Source organism: Giraffa tippelskirchi, chromosome 1, assembly GCF_054371585.1.
Source record: "Giraffa tippelskirchi isolate mGirTip1 chromosome 1, T2T-mGirTip1v1.2.pri, whole genome shotgun sequence".
NCBI lineage: Eukaryota > Metazoa > Chordata > Mammalia > Artiodactyla > Giraffidae > Giraffa > Giraffa tippelskirchi.
The window spans coordinates 76,105,474-76,122,420 of record NC_137275.1 but is presented as its reverse complement, the minus strand read 5'-3'; the positions used below and the strand labels follow the sequence as shown (position 1 = coordinate 76,122,420).

Genomic DNA, 16,947 nt, shown 5'->3' with positions numbered 1-16,947 from the left:
TATATGCTTGTACTCAGATGCACTCTAGTCTCACCAGTGTCCACCAATTGTTTTCACAGGATATAATAAAATTGCTATGCAGGCTGGCGGAAGCTTTAACCACAGCAGAGCCTTCAGAAATGTTTTTTACAATCACTCCTGTGTGCCTTTCACCATTCTTGATATGTGTACTCCAGAACTCATTCTACTAATGGAAAATGTACATAAACCATGCTCATTATATAATAAGTGTGACCGCACCAAATCATCGAATCGTTCTCTCCCTCTCCTGCTCCTACTCTGGAGGATATCTTAACATCCTAAGGATTTCAGGTCCATCAGCCTCAAGGGATGTATATCACAGGTGTAAATTGCCTGACTTGAAAAATAAAATCTAATTAATTAACTATACTGAAGGAGACCTTAAGAGCTGGGAAATGTGACATATGGCTACTATCAGAGGTACACACTCTTACAGCTTGTTCCCGCTGAGGTAGGGGAAACCCTATCCTTTACCCCCTGAAACCTGAAAGCTTCAGCGAGTCCTTTTCTGACCCTTAAAAACAGATGCAGGCGAAGGTGCAGGTACTCTAACTCTGGAGTATAGATTTCTAGTATTCATAAAATGTTTCTTAATCCTTTCAGACAGAAAAGCTTCATACTCTGTATATGCACAGGCAGGTAGTTGATGGCATGGAACAATTAAATTGAAGGGACTTTTGAGTGACTTTTTCTGTGTACAAGGATACACTCTAAAATGTGTGAGAAAACACAATAAATGGTCCATGCGCATAATTCATACTTACTACAAAAACAGGATAAATGAGCTACCACTTTATCTTGAATCTTAAGTTGATACTCAAATTGAGATATCCCATAGAATTGCCATTTTAAAAAATAAGCTCTGCTAGTAACAACAACTATGATTGTCTTTGAAGAGAAGAATGTTAAAGTATTTCATTTAAGTCAGTTTACATTTAATAACCTCATTTATTCCTTATTTCCATTGTGATGGAAATCACACAGATAGGGTTTGTGATTCACACCTGGCAGGATGAAAAGATAGCGTGAGAGGTTTGCCTGCAGAGGTGTCACAGTACTTCTATAAACATTTAACAGATTCCCTCTTAAGACAAAAAACAGATTTTTCTTCAAACCCTGGAAGTGTTTCCTATAAACATCAAATCTTTCCTCCATCTTAGGACTGCCCCCCCACCTTAAAAAACTGGAAATAGAACTGCCACATGACCCAACAATCCCGCTGCTGGGCATACACATCAAGAAAACCAGAATTGAAAGAGACATGTGGACCCCAATGTTCATCGCAGCACTGTTTATAATAGCCAGGATATGGAAGCAGCCTAGATGTCCATCAGCAGACGAATGGATAAGAAAGCTGTGGTACATATACACAATGGAATATTACTCAGCCATTAAAAAGAATGCATTTGAATCAGTTCTAATGAGGTGGATGAAACTGGAGCCTATTATACAGAGTGAAGTAAGTCAGAAAGGAAAACACCAATACAGTATACTAATGCATATATATGAAATTTAGAAAGATGGTAACGATAACCCTCGGAGAAGGCAATGGCAACCCACTCCAGTACTCTTGCCTGGAAAATTCCATGGACGGAGGAGCCTCGTAGGCTGCAGTCCATGGGGTTGCGAAGAGTCGGACACGACTGAGCGACTTCACTTTCACTTTTCACTTTCCTGCACTGGAGAAGGAAATGGCAATCCACTCCAGTGTTTTTGTCTGGAGAATCCCAGGGACGGCGGAGCCTGGTGGGCTGCCATCTGTGGGGTCGCACCAAGTCGGACATGACTGAAGTGACTGAGCAGCAGCAGCAACGATAACCCTATATGCGAGACAGCAAAAGAGACACAGATGTATAGAACAGTCTTTTGGACAATGTGGGAGAGGGCAAGGGTGGGATGATTTGGGAGAATGGCATAGAAACATGTATATTATCATATGTGAAATGGATCGCCAGTCCAGGTTTGATGCATAAGACAGGGTGCTTTGGGCTGGTGCACTGGGATGACCCAGAGGGATGGGATGGAGAAGGAGGTGGGAGTGGTGCTCAGGATGGGGAACTCATGTACACCTGTGGCAGATTCATGTCAGTTCAGTTCAGTCACTCAGTCGTGTCTGACTCTTTGTGACCCCATGAATCGCAGCACGCCAGGCCTCCCTGTCTATCACCAACTCCCGGAGTATACCCAAACCCATGACCATCGAGTCGGTGATGCCTTCCAACCATCTCATCCTCTGTCATCCCCTTCTCCTCCTGCCCCCAATCCTTCCCAGCATTAGGGTCTTTTCCAATGAGTCAACTCTTCGCATGAGGTGGCCAAAGTATTGGAGTTTCAGCTTCAACATCAGTCCTTCCAATGAACACCCAGGACTGATCTCCTTTAGGATGGACTGGTTGGATCTCCTTGCAGTCCAAGGGACTCTCAAGAGCCTTCTCCAACACCACAGTTCAAAAGCATCAATTCAGTGGCACTCAGCTTTCTTTATAGTCCAACTATCACATCCATACATAACTACTGGAACAACCATAGCCTTGACTAGATGGACCTTTGTTGGCAAAGTAATGTCTCTGCTTTTTAATATGCTGTCTAGGTTGGTCATAACTTTTCTTCCAAGGAGCAAGCATCTTTTAATTTCATGGCTGCAATCACCATCTGCAGTGATTTTGTTGAAGCTCAAAGGAATAAAGACTGTCACTGTTTCCACTTTTTCCCTTTCTATTTGCTGTGAAGTGATGGGACCAGATGCCATGATCTTAGTTTTCTGAATGTTGAGTTTTAAGTCGACTTTTTCACTCTCCTCTTTTACTTTCATCAAGAGGCTCTTTAGTTCTCGCTTTCTGCCATAAGGGTGGTATCATCTGCATATCTGAGGTTATTGATATTTCTCCCGGCAATCTTGATTCCAGCTTGTATTCATCCAGCCCTGTGTTTCTCATGATGTACTCTGCATATAAGTTAAATAAGCAGGGTGACAATATCCAGCCTTGATGTACTCCTTTCCCTATTTGGAATCAGTCTATAGTTCCATGTCCAGTTCTAACTATTGCTTCTTGACCTGCATGCAGATTTCTCAGAAGGCAAGTCAGGTGGTCTGGTATTCCCATCTCTTCCAGAATTTTCCACAGTTTGTTGTGATCCACATAGTCAAAGGCTTTGGTGTAGTCATAGTTCAGATCACAACAAGTAGTTTGCCCCTTTATGAAACAGAATGTTGAAATAGATGTGTTCATTTTCATCATTATTTAAAAATTTGAACAGCACTACTCCACGGATTTGTGAAGGGGTCCATGGGTATTATTCTAACTGGGAGCTTGGAGGTTACCATCTCAGGGAGTCAATTAAAATACTGACTTAAAAGAATAGAATAAGAAGATAAAATGGAACAAAGTTACTGTTTTCATTTCTTTGCTATTGTTCCAGCTATTGTTTAGGCAGATGGTTCACATAAAGTGTTGTGGTGTTTTTTTTTCCTTTTTTTGTGCATAGTTTAAAATAGACTTTTTTCTTTTACTGTTTTATTTAAAAATATTGTACACTTGATAGTTTCTTCAAAAACATAAGCATGTAGTAGCACTTTGTTTCATAATAAACACCCTCTTTCATACTTTATAAACTTTTGTGATTTTTCAAAGTTGAACATAAACAATCTAAGCACAAATAATATTTGTAGAAAATTGTTCAAGATGAAGAATGATTATTTTTTATCCTAAGCAATATGTAATATGGCAAGAGTCTCCCTACTTCCTTGGAAGCAATGGCAGTTGATTGGTATACAGGATGGTAGTCTCCAGTTCTCTAATAGCCTATCAGATAACAATTTAAGAGTCCTCACAGTTTTACAGGACTAGGCCAAGTGAAGGCAAAAGTTCACAAGTTAAACATGATATGTAATATTTTCAGGTAAGTTGGGAGTCTAGGGGTGGGACAAATATTATGACTCAATGAACATACATGACAGACACAACAAAAAATGTTTAAAATGAAGTCTCTCTGCTCCTAAACAGCAAACCAAACAAGGATAGCAAGTGTTCACCTCTAGCTTCTTTTTTCAAAGTCTAGCTTCTCTTTTGACATTAGTTTTGCTAGTTCAATATGTAAATTTGCATTTAACAAAATGTGAAGATGTTAACTGTTTAAATTTTTTATTTTTTTATTGAAGTATAGTTAATTTACAATGTTGTATTAGTTTCAGGTGTACAGTAAAGTGATTCAGATATCTATCTATCTATTCTTTCTTTAGGTTCTTTCCCATTACGGGTTATTATAAGATATTGAGTAGATTCCCCTATAGAGTAGATCCTTGTTGTTTATTTATTTCATATATAGTAGTGTGTATCTGTTAACCCCAAACTCCTAATTCATCCCTACTTCCCTCCCCTTTGATAGCTAAGAATTTGTTTTCTACATCTGTGAGTCTTCTGCTTTGTAAATAAGTTCATTTGTATCTTTTTTTTTAGATTCCACGTGTAAGTGATATCAAATGATATTTTTTCTCTATATGACATACTTCACTCAGCATGATAATCTCTAGGTCCATCCATGTTACTGCAAATGGCATTCTTCATTCTTTTTATGGCTGAGTAATAAACAATATGTTACTGGTACAAAAACAGATATATAAATCAATGGAGCAGGATAGAAATCCCAGAAGTAAACCCACTTGTCATTAGTTAGTCTATAATAAAAGATGAAAGAATATACAATTGAGAAAAGACAGTCTCTTCTGCCAGTGGTGCTGGGAAAATTGGACAGCTACATGTAAAAGAATGAAATTAGAACACTCCCCAACACCATACACAAAAATAATCTCAAAATGGATTAAAAAGATAAATGTAATACCAGACACTATAAAACTCCTAGATGAAAACATATGCAGAACCCTCTCACATAAATCAAAGTGTTTAAAAATTAATAGGATTGCTTTTAATCAAGATACATCTATGTTTAATTATTTATATACACATTTCAAATTTTTTAAATGTCTAAGTTTAGCATAATGCCAAAAAGTTTGTAAAGAGAAGAGCTCTCATTATTACAATAAATTATTTATTTTATTATTATTAGTATTGAGTACTGCATTACTCTTTCAGGTTTATAGACCCCTAGGAGCTCATGCCAATCTGATGTTTTATTTAAAGTACTTTTGTTTGCTTTATGGTGAATAATTTAAAAATTAATATAAGCATACTCAATTATATCAGAAGACACCTAATGACAAAGTTCATGTCTATCTTCTTGAGAAGTTAAATTTAAATTATCACAACATAGAAGTGATTAGCTTTTATGACTAATGAGGTAGGCAGAGGTAAAGTCAAAGGATGCTTCCTTGGGAAAGAAAAAAAAGTGATAGTCAAAGGGGATTAAAAAACATGTTGTTTCTCATTCCAAACTCCTATCAAATTAACTCACTACCTCTCCTGGGGGAAGAGTTAATGTGAAGATAGAGAAAGGCTAGTAGTATCATTACTCAGTGTAGTTTTCTCCAAACGACAAAAAAAAAAAAAAAGGAACAATAATAGATACAGGGAAAAGGCATTAACCACCACCATATCCAAACTTCATATTAAAAATAAAAAAGAAAACACCAATTTGAACAATTTTTTGTGCATGAAAATATCTTACCAAGAGCTATGAATACAGGTAAGGGATTATACCACCTGAGTGAAGCATAGAAATAAGAAAAGATGTACTGATGAAGGTGGGAAATGTAGTTTAGCCCACCACCCTCCTCCAAGCCCAGGCAGCCCAGTGCAGAAGCAGACATTCTCCAGAGAGGAGAAGGAGAGTGAAATGGGCACCCAACTTCACCATACAGTCCAGCCCTGGTCTAGGCTAACCAGGGACTAGCAGAGGTAGACTGTTTTAGAAAACAGTATGAGGTTTCCTCAAGAAAGTAAAAATAAAATTATGATAGAATCCAGCAATCCTACTTCTGGGTATATAAAGTAAATAAAATTACTACCTTGAAGAGGTATGTGAACCCCCACGTTCACTATAGCCAAGATATAGAAGGAAATTTAATGACATTCAACAGAAGTTTGATAAAAATGTGGGGTATACATCCAATGGAATATTATTCAGTCATAAACATGAAGGAAACTCTGCCTGTTATGACAAATTGAAAGGACCTTGAGGGCATTGTACTAAGTGAAAAAAGTCAGAGAGACAAAGAAAAAAATTCTATGATCTCACAGATATGTAAAATCTAAAAAAATCCAGACTCATAGAAAGAAGAACCAGAGAGGGGAGGTGTGTGGATGGGGAGATGTTGGTCAAAAGTTACAAACTTCTAATTCTAAGATAAAAAATTCTAGGGACTTAATGTATACTTTGGGGACTTTAGTTAGCAATATTGTACTACATACTTGAAAGTTGTTAAAAGAGTATATCTAAAATGTTATCACTATAAAAATTATAATTATATGAGGTGATAGAGGAGGTTTAACTGTATTAAAATAATAATTCTGAAATATACATATGTATGAAATCATCACAGTGCATACCTTAAACTTATACGTATATGCTTTATATCCATCAGTTCAGCTCAGTCACTCAGTCATGTCCGACTCTTTGTAACCCCATAGACTGCAGCACACCAGGCTTCCCTATCCATCACCAACTCCCAGAGCTTGCTCAAACTCATGTCCATTGAGTCGGTGATGCCATCCAACCATCTCATCCTCTGTTGTCCCCATCTCCTCTTGCCCTCAATCTTCCCCAGCATCAGGGTCTTTTCAAAGGAGTCAGCTCTTCGCATCAAGTGGCCAAAGTATTGGAGTTTCAGCTTCAGCATCCGTCCTTCCAATGAATGTTCAGGACTGATTTCCTTTAAGATGGACTGGTTGGATCTCCTTGCTGTCCAAGGGACTCTCAAGAATCTTCTCCAACACCACAGTTCAAAAGCATAAATTCTTTGGCACTCAACCTTCTTTATGGTCCAACTATCACATCCATACATGACTACTGGAAAAACCATAGTTTTGACTAGACAGAACTTTGTTGGCAAAGTAATGTCTCTGCTTTTCAATATGTTGTCTAGGTTAGTCATAGCTTTTCTTCCAAGGAGCAAGCGTCTTTTAATTTCATCGCTGCAGTCACTGTCTGCAGTGATTATGGAGTCCCCCAAAATAAAGTTGTCTCTGTTTTCATTGTTTCCCCATCAATTTACCATGAAATGATGGGACCGGATGCCATGATCTTTGTTTTCTGAATGTTGAGTTTTAAGCCAACTTTTTCACTCTCCTCTTTTACTTTCATCAAGAGGCTCTTTAGTTCTTCTTCGCTTTTTGCTATAAGGGTGGTGTCATCTGCGTATCTGAGGTTATCCTGGGAATCTTGATTCAAGCTTGTGTTTCATCCATCCCAGCATTTCGCATGATGTACTCTGCATATAAGTTAAATGAGCAGGGTGACAATATACAGCCTTGACATACTCCTTTCCCTGTTTGGAACCAGTCTGTTGTTCCATGTCCAGTTATAACTGTTGCTTCTTGAACTGCATACAGATTTTTCAGGAGGCAGGTCAGGTGGTCTGGTATTCCCATCTCTTTCAGAATTTTCCAGTTTGTTGTGATCCACACAGTCAAAGCATTTGGCATAGGCAATAAAGCAGATGTAGATGTTTTTCTGGAACTCTCTTGCTTTTTCAATGATCCAGTTGATGTTGGCAAATTGATCTCTGGTTCCTCTGCCTTTTCTAAATCCAGCTTGAACACGTGGAAGCTTACAGTTCACATACTGTTGAAACCTGGCTTGGAGAATTTTGAGCATTACTTTGCTAGCATGTGAGATGAGCGCAATTGTGTGGTAGTTTGAGCATTCTTTGGCATTGCCTTTCTTTAGGATTGGAGTGAAAACTGACCTTTTCCAGTCCTGCGGCCACTACTGAGTTTTCCCATTTGCTGGCATATTGAGTGCAGCACTTTCACAACATCAGTTTTTAGGACTAGAAATAGCTCAGCTGGAATTCCATCACCTCCACTAGCTTTGTTTTTACTGATTTTTCTTAAGGCCCACTTGACTTCCCATTCCAGGATGTCTGGCTCTAGGTGGGTAATCACACATTGTGGTTATCTGGGTCATGAATATCTTTTTTTGTATAGTTCTTCAGTGTATTCTTGCCACCTCTTCTTAATATCTTCTGCTTCTGTTAGGTCCATACGATTTCTGTCCTTCATTGAGCCCATTTTTGCATGAAATGTTCCCTTGATATCTCTAATTTTCTTGAAGAGATCTCTAGTCTTTCCCATTCTATTGTTTTCCTCTGTTTCTTTGCACTGATCACTGAGGAAGGCTTTCTTATCTCTCCTTGCTATTCTTTAGAACTCTGCATTCAAATGGGTATATCTTTCCTTTTCTCCTTTGCCTTTCGCTTCTCTTCTTTCCTCAGCTATTTGTAATGCCTTCTCAGACAACCTTTTGCCTTTTTGCATTTCTTTTTCTTGGGGAAGGCCTTGACCACTGCCTCCTTTACAGTGTCATGAACCTCTGTCCCTAGTTCTTTAGGGACTCTGTCTGTCAGATCTAATCCCTTGAATCTATTTGTCACTTCCATTGTATAATCAAAAGGGATTTGATTTAGTTCATACCTGAATAGTCTAGTGGTTTTCTATTTCTTCAACTGTAGTCTGAATTCATGATCTGAGCCACAGTCAGCTCCTGTACTTTTTGCTGACTGTATAGAGCTTCTCCATCTTTGGCTGCAAAGAATATAATCAATCTGATTTCAGTATTAACCATGTGATGATGTCTATGTGTAGAATCTTCTCTTGTGTTGTTGGAAGAAGGTGTTTGCAATGACCAATGCATTCTCTTGGCAAAACTCAGTTAGCTTTTGCCCTGCTTCATTTTGTATACCAAGCCAATTTGCCTGTTACTCCAGGTATATCTTGAGTTCCTACCTTTGTATTCCACTCTCCTATAGTGAAAAGGACATCTTTTTTGGTTGTTAGTTCTAGAAGGTCTTGTAATTGTTCATAGAACCATTGAACTTCAGCTTCTTCAGCATTTCTGGTTGGGGCATAGACTTGGATTACTGTGATATTGAATGGTTCCTTGGAAACAAACAGAGATCATTTCGTCGTTTTTGAAATTTCCCTAAGAAATGCATTTCAGACTCTTTTGTTGGCTGTGAGAGCTACTCCATTTCTTCTAAGGGATTCTTGTCCACAGAAGTAGATAAAATGCTCATCTGAGTTAAATTCACCCATTCCAGTCCATTTTAGTTCACTGATTCCTAAAATGTCGATGTTCACTCTTGCCATCTCCTGTTTGACCATTTCCAAGTTACCTTGATTCGTGGACCTAACATTTCAGGTTCCTGTGCAATATTGTTCTTTACAGCATCGGACTTTACTTCCATCACCAGTCACATCAACAACTGGGCGCTGTTTTCACTTTCGTTCCATCTCTTCATTTTTTCTGGAGTTATTTCTGCACTCTTCTCCAGCAGCATATTGGGTACCTACAGATCTGGGGAGTTCATCTTTCAGTGTCCTATCTTTTTGCCTTTTCATACTGTTCACGGGGTTTTCATGAACAGTAGGGGACTGGAATGCAAAAGTAGGAATTCAGGAAACACCTGGAGTAACAGGCAAATTTGGCCTTGGATTACAGAATGAAGCAGGGCAAAGGCCAATAGAGTTCTGCCAAGAGAATGAACCGGTCATAGCAAATAACCTCTTCCAACAACACAAGAGAAGACTCTACACATGAACACCACCAGATGGTCAACACCGAAATCAGATTGATTATATTGTTTACAGCCAAAGATGGAGAAGCTCTATACAGTCAGCAAAAACAAGACCAGGAGCTGACTGTAGAGCAGATCATGAACTCCTTATTGCCACATTCAGACTTAAATTGAAGAAAGTGGAGAAAACCATTAGACCATTCAGGTATGACCTAAATCAAATCCCTAAGTATTATACAGTGGAAGTGAGAAATAGATTTAAGGGACTAGATGTTATAGACAGATTGCGTGATGAGCTATGGACAGAGGTTCGTGACAGTGTACAGGAGACAGGGAGCAAGACCATCCCCAAAAACAAGAAATTCAAAACAACAAAATGGCTGTCTGATAAGGCCTTCCAAATAGCTGAGAAAAGAAGAGGAGCAAACAGCAAAGGAGGTAAGGGAAGATATACCCATTTGGATGCAGGGTTCCAAAGGACAGCAAGGAGAGATAAGAAAGCCTTCCTCATGATCAGTGCAAATAAATAGAGGAAAACAATAGAATAGGAGAGACTAGAGATCTTTAAAGAAAATTAGAGATACCATAGGAACATTTCATGCAAAGATGGGCACAATAAAGGACAGAAATTGTATGGACCTAACAGAAGCAGAAGATATTAAGAAGAGGTGGCAAGAATACACTGAAGAACTATACAAAAAAGATCTTCATGACGCCGATAATCACAATGGTGTGATCACTCACCTAGAGCCAGACATCCTGGAATGTGAAGTCAAGTGGGGCTTAGGAAGCATCACTACAACACAAAGACAGTGAAGGTGATGGAATTCCAGTTGAGCCATTTCAAGTCCTGAAAGACGATGCTGTGACAATGCTGCACTCAAAATGCCAGCAAATTTGGAAAACTCAGCAGTGGCCACAGGACTGGAAAAGGTTGGTGTTCACTACAATCCCAAAGAAAGGCAATGCCAAAGAATGCTCAAACTACTGCACAATTGCACTCATCTCACACGCTAATAAAGTAATGTTCAAAATTCTCCAAGCCAGGTTGCAAAAATACGTGAACTCTGAACTTCCAGATGTTCAAGCTGGTTTTAGAAAAGGCAGAGGAATCAGATATCAAAATGTCAACATCTGCTGGATCATCAAAAAAGCAAGAGAGTTCCAGAAAAACATCTATTTCTGCTTTATTGACTATGCCGAAGCCTTTGACTGTGTGGATCACAATGAACTGTGGAAAATTCTGAAAGAGATGGGAATACCAGACCACCTGACCTGCCTCTTGAGAAATCTGTATGCAGGTCAGGAAACAACAGTCAGAACTGGACATGGAACAAAAGACTGGTTCCAAATAGGAAAAAGAGTACGTCAAGGCTGTATATTGGCACCCTGCTTATTTAACTTATATGCAGAGTACATCATGAGGAACACTGGGCTGGAGGAAGCACAAGCTGGAATCAAGATTGCTGGGAGAAATATCAGTAACCTCAGATATGCAGATGACATCACCCTTATGGCAGAAAGTGAAGAAGACCTAAAGAGCCTTGATGAAAGTGAAAGAAGAGAGTAAAAAAGTGGGCTTAAAGATCAACATTCAGAAAACGAAGATCATGGCATCCGGTCCCATCACTACATGGCAAATAGATGGAGTAACAGTGGAAACAGTTTCAGATTTTATTTTTCTGGGCTCCAAAATCACTGCTGATGGGACTGCAGCCATGAAATGAAAAGATGCTTACTCCTTGGAAGAAAAGTTATGACCAACCTAGACAGCATATTAAAAAGCAGAGACATTACTTTGCCAACAAAGTTCCGTCTAGTCAAGGCTATGGTTTTTCCAGTAGTCATGTATGGATGTGAGAGTTGGACTGTAAAGAAAGCTGAGTGCTGAAGAATTGATGCTTTTGAACTGTGGTGTTGGAGAAGACTCTTGAGAGTCCCTTGGACTGCAAGGAGATCCAACCAGTCCATCCTAAAGGAGATCAGTCCTGAATATTCATTGGAGGAACTGATGTTGAAACTCCAATACCTCCACCATCAGATTCAAAGAGCTGTCTCATTAAAAAAAAAAAAAGACCCTTGTTCTGGGAAAGATTGAAGGTAGGAGGAGAAGGGGAAGACAGAGGATGAGATGGTTGGATGGCATTACTGACTCAATGGACATGAGTTTGAGTAAACTCCCAGATTTGGTGATGGACAGGGAGGCTTGGCGTGCTGCAGTCCATGGGGTTGCAAAGAGTTGGACACGACTGAGTCACTGAACTGAACTGATGGGGTTTTCAAGGCAAGAATACTGAAGTGGGCTGCCATTCCCTTCTTCAGTGGACCATATTTTGTCAGAACTCTCCACCATGACCTGTCTGTCTTAGCAGGGCCTACAGGGAATGGCTCATAGTTTCTTCAAGTTAGTCAATGCTGTGTTTCATGTGATCAGTTTGATTAGTTTTCTGTGATTGTGGTTTTCATTCTGTCTGCCCTCTAAGATAAGAATAAAAAGCTTATGGAAGCTTCCTGATGGTAGAAACTGACTGTGGGTGAAATTGGGTCTTGTTCTGTCGGTCAGGCCATGCTCAGTAAATCTTTAATCCTGTTTTCTGTTGATGGATGGGGCTGTGTTCCCACCCTGTTGTTTGACCAGAAACCAAACTATGGTGGAGATAATGAAGATAATGGTAACCTCCTTCAAAATATCCTGTTTATGCACTGCAGCACTCAGTGCTCCTAACCCTGCAGCAGGCCACTGCTGATCCATGCCTCCACCGGAGATTCCTGGACACTCACAGGCAATTCTGGGTCAGTCTCTTGGGTCACTGCTCCATTTTCTCCTGGGTCCTGGTGCCCACAAGGTTTTGTTTGTGCCCTCCAAGGGTCTGTTTCCCCAGTCCTGTGTAAGTTCTGGGGGCTCTATGGTGGGGTTAATGGTGACCTCCTCCAAGAGGGCTTATGCCAACTCCAGGTCTATTGCACCCTGACCCCTCCCCCTGTGGCCAGCTACTGCTGTCCACAGGAGACACAAACACTCAAAGGCAGGTCTGACTCAGTCTCTCTGACTGAGTTTGGATATATGTCCATTATATGTCAATAAAGTTGGAGGAAAAAAATTTCCTGCACTTATATATTACATTCTAATGAGGAAAATTTTTTCCAGTGACTTAAATATTTGTGTGTGTTTCAGTGCTTTTCCTTCCCAGTGCAAACATACTAGGAATTCTAAGTTGGTAATCAAAATGTTGCTTTGTGAATATTGTCTGAAAAAACAAAGAGACATGATGCTAAGATTTATTTTATTTAAGCCATGTGTAAAGTCTAAGAAATTATGTATTTTCTAGAACAAGTGTACTCCGTAATGATTAGTTTAATAATGTCCTTTAGGTTTAAGATTTCACTATATTGGTCATTGCTGGATAAAAAATATGGCCAAAGCCTTGCAGATCCCTCTGTTTGGGACCCAGCTGATCCATTTCAATTTTAAGATTCTTTATTTTTTCCTTTATAGCATTATAACAATTGTAATTATTTATTTATGTTACAAATTGTTTAGTATCCAGCTCTTCCACTTAACTCTATGGACAATGAGGATGAAGACTGTCTTTTTTGAATTGTATTCTCAGCAACTGGCTCAGTTCTCGACACTCAGCAAGTTTATATTTAATTATTCTCAAAATAGTAATTGAGTGAATTCATCTCTCACTCAGGTCTTAGGGAGAAAATGTGTAGTAGGCAGTGCTAACAGGCCTCCATGTGTCAATCTCAAATTTCTAAAGAAAGATGAAAAATTATTTTTCATAGGTAAGTCAGATGTCATTTGTATATTCGAGGCAATATGTGAATTAGCCACAATAACTTTCCTAGAACTTGAATAGAAACTGCAAATATTACCTGAATTATAGCTTTTACTTGTATCAAATGTATGTCTTGTACACTCCTGATTCCAGTTACCAGAAAGTTTCTTTTATTCCTAGGAAGTTGGAATAATATGTTCTCTTCTATGCTGTCAGAAGGGGCTGATTTTGACAATGGAATGTAAAGAATCTATTTTTATTCTTCCAGAGCTTATTTCTAACCCCTGGAAATACAGCTAGCTTAAAAAAAATGTTAAGCCTTGGCAATAGTGTTTGCAAGGAGCACATCCAAACTGTTTAACAGAACAAAATCTAAAGATGTTATTAATAATTAATAAGTCATGATAAATGAGAAAGTGTATCAATCATTCCCTTTTATCTGTTAAGTTAGTGCTTCTCTGGACATTAGATATCATTTTGTTAACCTACTTTTTATATCTATGTGAGCACAATAAAACCATAATTCTTTATAATATTTTTTGTGATTCAAAATTCCATCTGTTTACTGTTATTCCTCTTTCACTAGTGCAAATTAGTAAAATTTTACTGTAATTTTGCTACTAATTAAGGACTAAATAATAATGATAATTTTATTTCTATATTTATTATATCATGGCATTATTAAAGACAATAATAACTATGATTAGATTATGGAGAAACTGTTATATTAGACATAGGCTTCATAAAAATCAATAGATCAAATATACATATAATTTAGAATTAAATTATTTAAATTGGATTTTAATTAATAAGCTGATATTTATTTTTCATAGCATTTGTTATTAGCCAACTTTTTTTAAATGTACATATATACATAAGTGCATATATATAATATACAGACTAAATATTAATTAAAATATCAACTGGTTATATGCTGCATTAAAAATTCTCTAGTAGAACTTTTGTGTCTTTCTATGTCAGATAATCAAAACAGACATTTTCAATTTTTTATGACTATATTAAATAAATGAGGTTCACACTAATTTATTCCATGTAGTCAATTAGCCTAGTTAAATTTCTCATGGATAATAGCATGAGATTTATTGGAATGTTCTAAAAGATGCATATAGAGTTGCACATAAGGAAGAACATTCTTAAGTTTTTGCCTTACTACTTGATCATGCTAATGACAGATATAATAGTTTAGCAGTCAGGGCTTTGTGGCAAAAAACAACAAGACTATATATTATAATCTAGTTGAAATTGTAAAATTGCTAGTTTTCTCTGATTAAAAAATTGTAAGCTTGTCTCAGCTATGGGGAGGTAAATGCTGCTCAAGTCAAGAATAGCAATCCATGAAAGTATAATAAATTTTCTAGATGCAAATAAATTATCCTTATGAGGAAACGTTCTTTTCATTGTTTCTATTTATTATTTCACTTTGTAATGAATACTATAGTCAATTTGCTTGCAATGTAATGAACAGTTTTATAATACCAGTGAAAAGGATACAGGCACAGTTTTTAAAAATGTAGTTTTACATAAAATCTTTTATTGCCTAGAAATAAGAAACAATTTTTCAGCTCTAGAATTTATCACAAATCTCTAGAAACTTAGCCTTTTCCACCTTGAAAAATACATATGCAAGTCTGCATCTTGTTGGGTGTTATAGTATTAAAATGTTTGCAGTGTTTGCAAGGTACCACTGTCTCCTGCTAAAACATTAATGCTAAGTAAATATATAGAAGAGTAAAAGCACTGAGTCATTGAATTATGGTTGTAAATATGCCTTTCACAGGGGAGAGATGGTCAAGAAAGCTGCTGAGATTGAATATGTTCTTATTAAATCTATATAGGATAAAAAAATGAATACTATGATTGGGTTAGCTTGAGCTGTGTCTTAGTCCTTTTGAGCTGCTATAACAGCCCAAAATACCTTAGACTGTGTGTCTAATTAACAAAAAACCATTTATTTCCCACAGTTTTGAAGGCTGGAAGTCCAAGATCAAGGTGTCAGCATGGTCAAGTTCTGTAAGATCTCTCTCGCTGGTTAGCAGACTGCTGTCTTCTCCTTGTGTTCTCAAGTGGCATAGAGAGACAGAGAGAGAGAGAGAGAGAGAGAGAACAAGCCGTCTAGTGTCTCTTCTCATAAGGGCACTAATCCCATCATGGGTGCCACAGCATCATGACCTGATTTAACCCTAATTACCTCCCCAAAGACCTCATCTCCAAAAACCATCACAGGTGGCTTCAACATTAAATTTTGAAAGGCATAAACATCCATCCCATAATAGTGATATAGCCCAAGGAAATTGTTTTAGAAAATGACAGGTGTCATTTAGAGAAAGAGATGGTTTGAGAAATGTATCTTTGCCTTTTATAATGAAGGATGATTCTATTTGCAAGCAATTAATACCTCTCATCAATAACAATGCAATGGCAGGTGATGCTAGATATATATGTTTCCTGCCTGATAGAAAAGGTACTGAGATTTACTAAATAGGAAATTCACAAACTTGTATCAGCTGCACCATGTAAAGGGAAGTCATTAGTATTTTAAAATAACTAAATTTTTTTTTTTTTACATTTTTAAAACAATGTTTCTAAATTAATTATCTACTCTATGGGTTACTAGCAGCAACACTCCTTAACAAGATCTTAAGGCCTTTTTGTCCTAGCCTTTAAAGTGACTGGAAATAAATATAATAATATTTTTTAATAGAATTTTGAACTAGAATGACTTTATTATCTAGCAGGAAGTTAAGACTTTCATATACAGTTGAAGATGTTAATTATGCTTTCCAAGAGTATTTTCTTGTTAAAGAAGTAGGGAAAATAGAAAAGTGAAAAACAGTCCATGGAAGAAAAGAGATCAATTGGTAATAAAGAGGAAAACAGGCAAATGCCAAGAGAAAGAACTTTCCCATTAATTATAATTTTTTTTGTCTGAAAACTAAATAAAATCAACTTGTATCTTTGGATTCTTTGCTTTAATTTCTAAGAAAATATTAGAATTCTGAATAGGCATCTGATCAAGTGTATTTGGCAAGATTGTTATAAATCATATTATTATTTAATGAAATTTAGTGTTCATTTAGTGCTCATTTAATTTAGTGTTTCAATATGTAACTTTTCTTATAAATCAAAAAGTAGCAAAGTTATGCAGTTTTATTAAATGTGCTTGTCTTATGTTTGACCCATGTTTTGTTTTTCTCAGGTTCAGAATAAATTCTGTTCACATATGGATTTGCTATATTGGAGACAATACATGGTAATCTATAGCTTTACTTTCCAACATTATTATATTCTGGTTCATAAAATGGTAGAATTTATGTGACTGGAGATCAACTAAATGAAATTCAGCAAGTTTAAAACAAAGATAGAATTCTTGTAATTATATTGTAGAAGACAGTAATTATTAGTAATAGCAAGACTGTAATGTAACTTTTCAGT

The 16,947-nt window shown here is 37.3% G+C and overlaps 1 long non-coding RNA gene across 1 annotated transcript in view; it reads right to left on the bottom strand.

The window, feature by feature from the left end:
* Window positions 1–949: 949 nt before the first annotated feature.
* LOC145546796 (uncharacterized) overlaps window positions 950–16,947 on the bottom strand; it is a 48,867-nt gene continuing 32,869 nt past the window's right edge. Inside the window, exon 4 of the long non-coding RNA XR_014083278.1 lies at window positions 950–1,841. This is a non-coding gene — a long non-coding RNA (uncharacterized LOC145546796). The remainder of the gene's footprint in view (window positions 1,842–16,947) is intronic.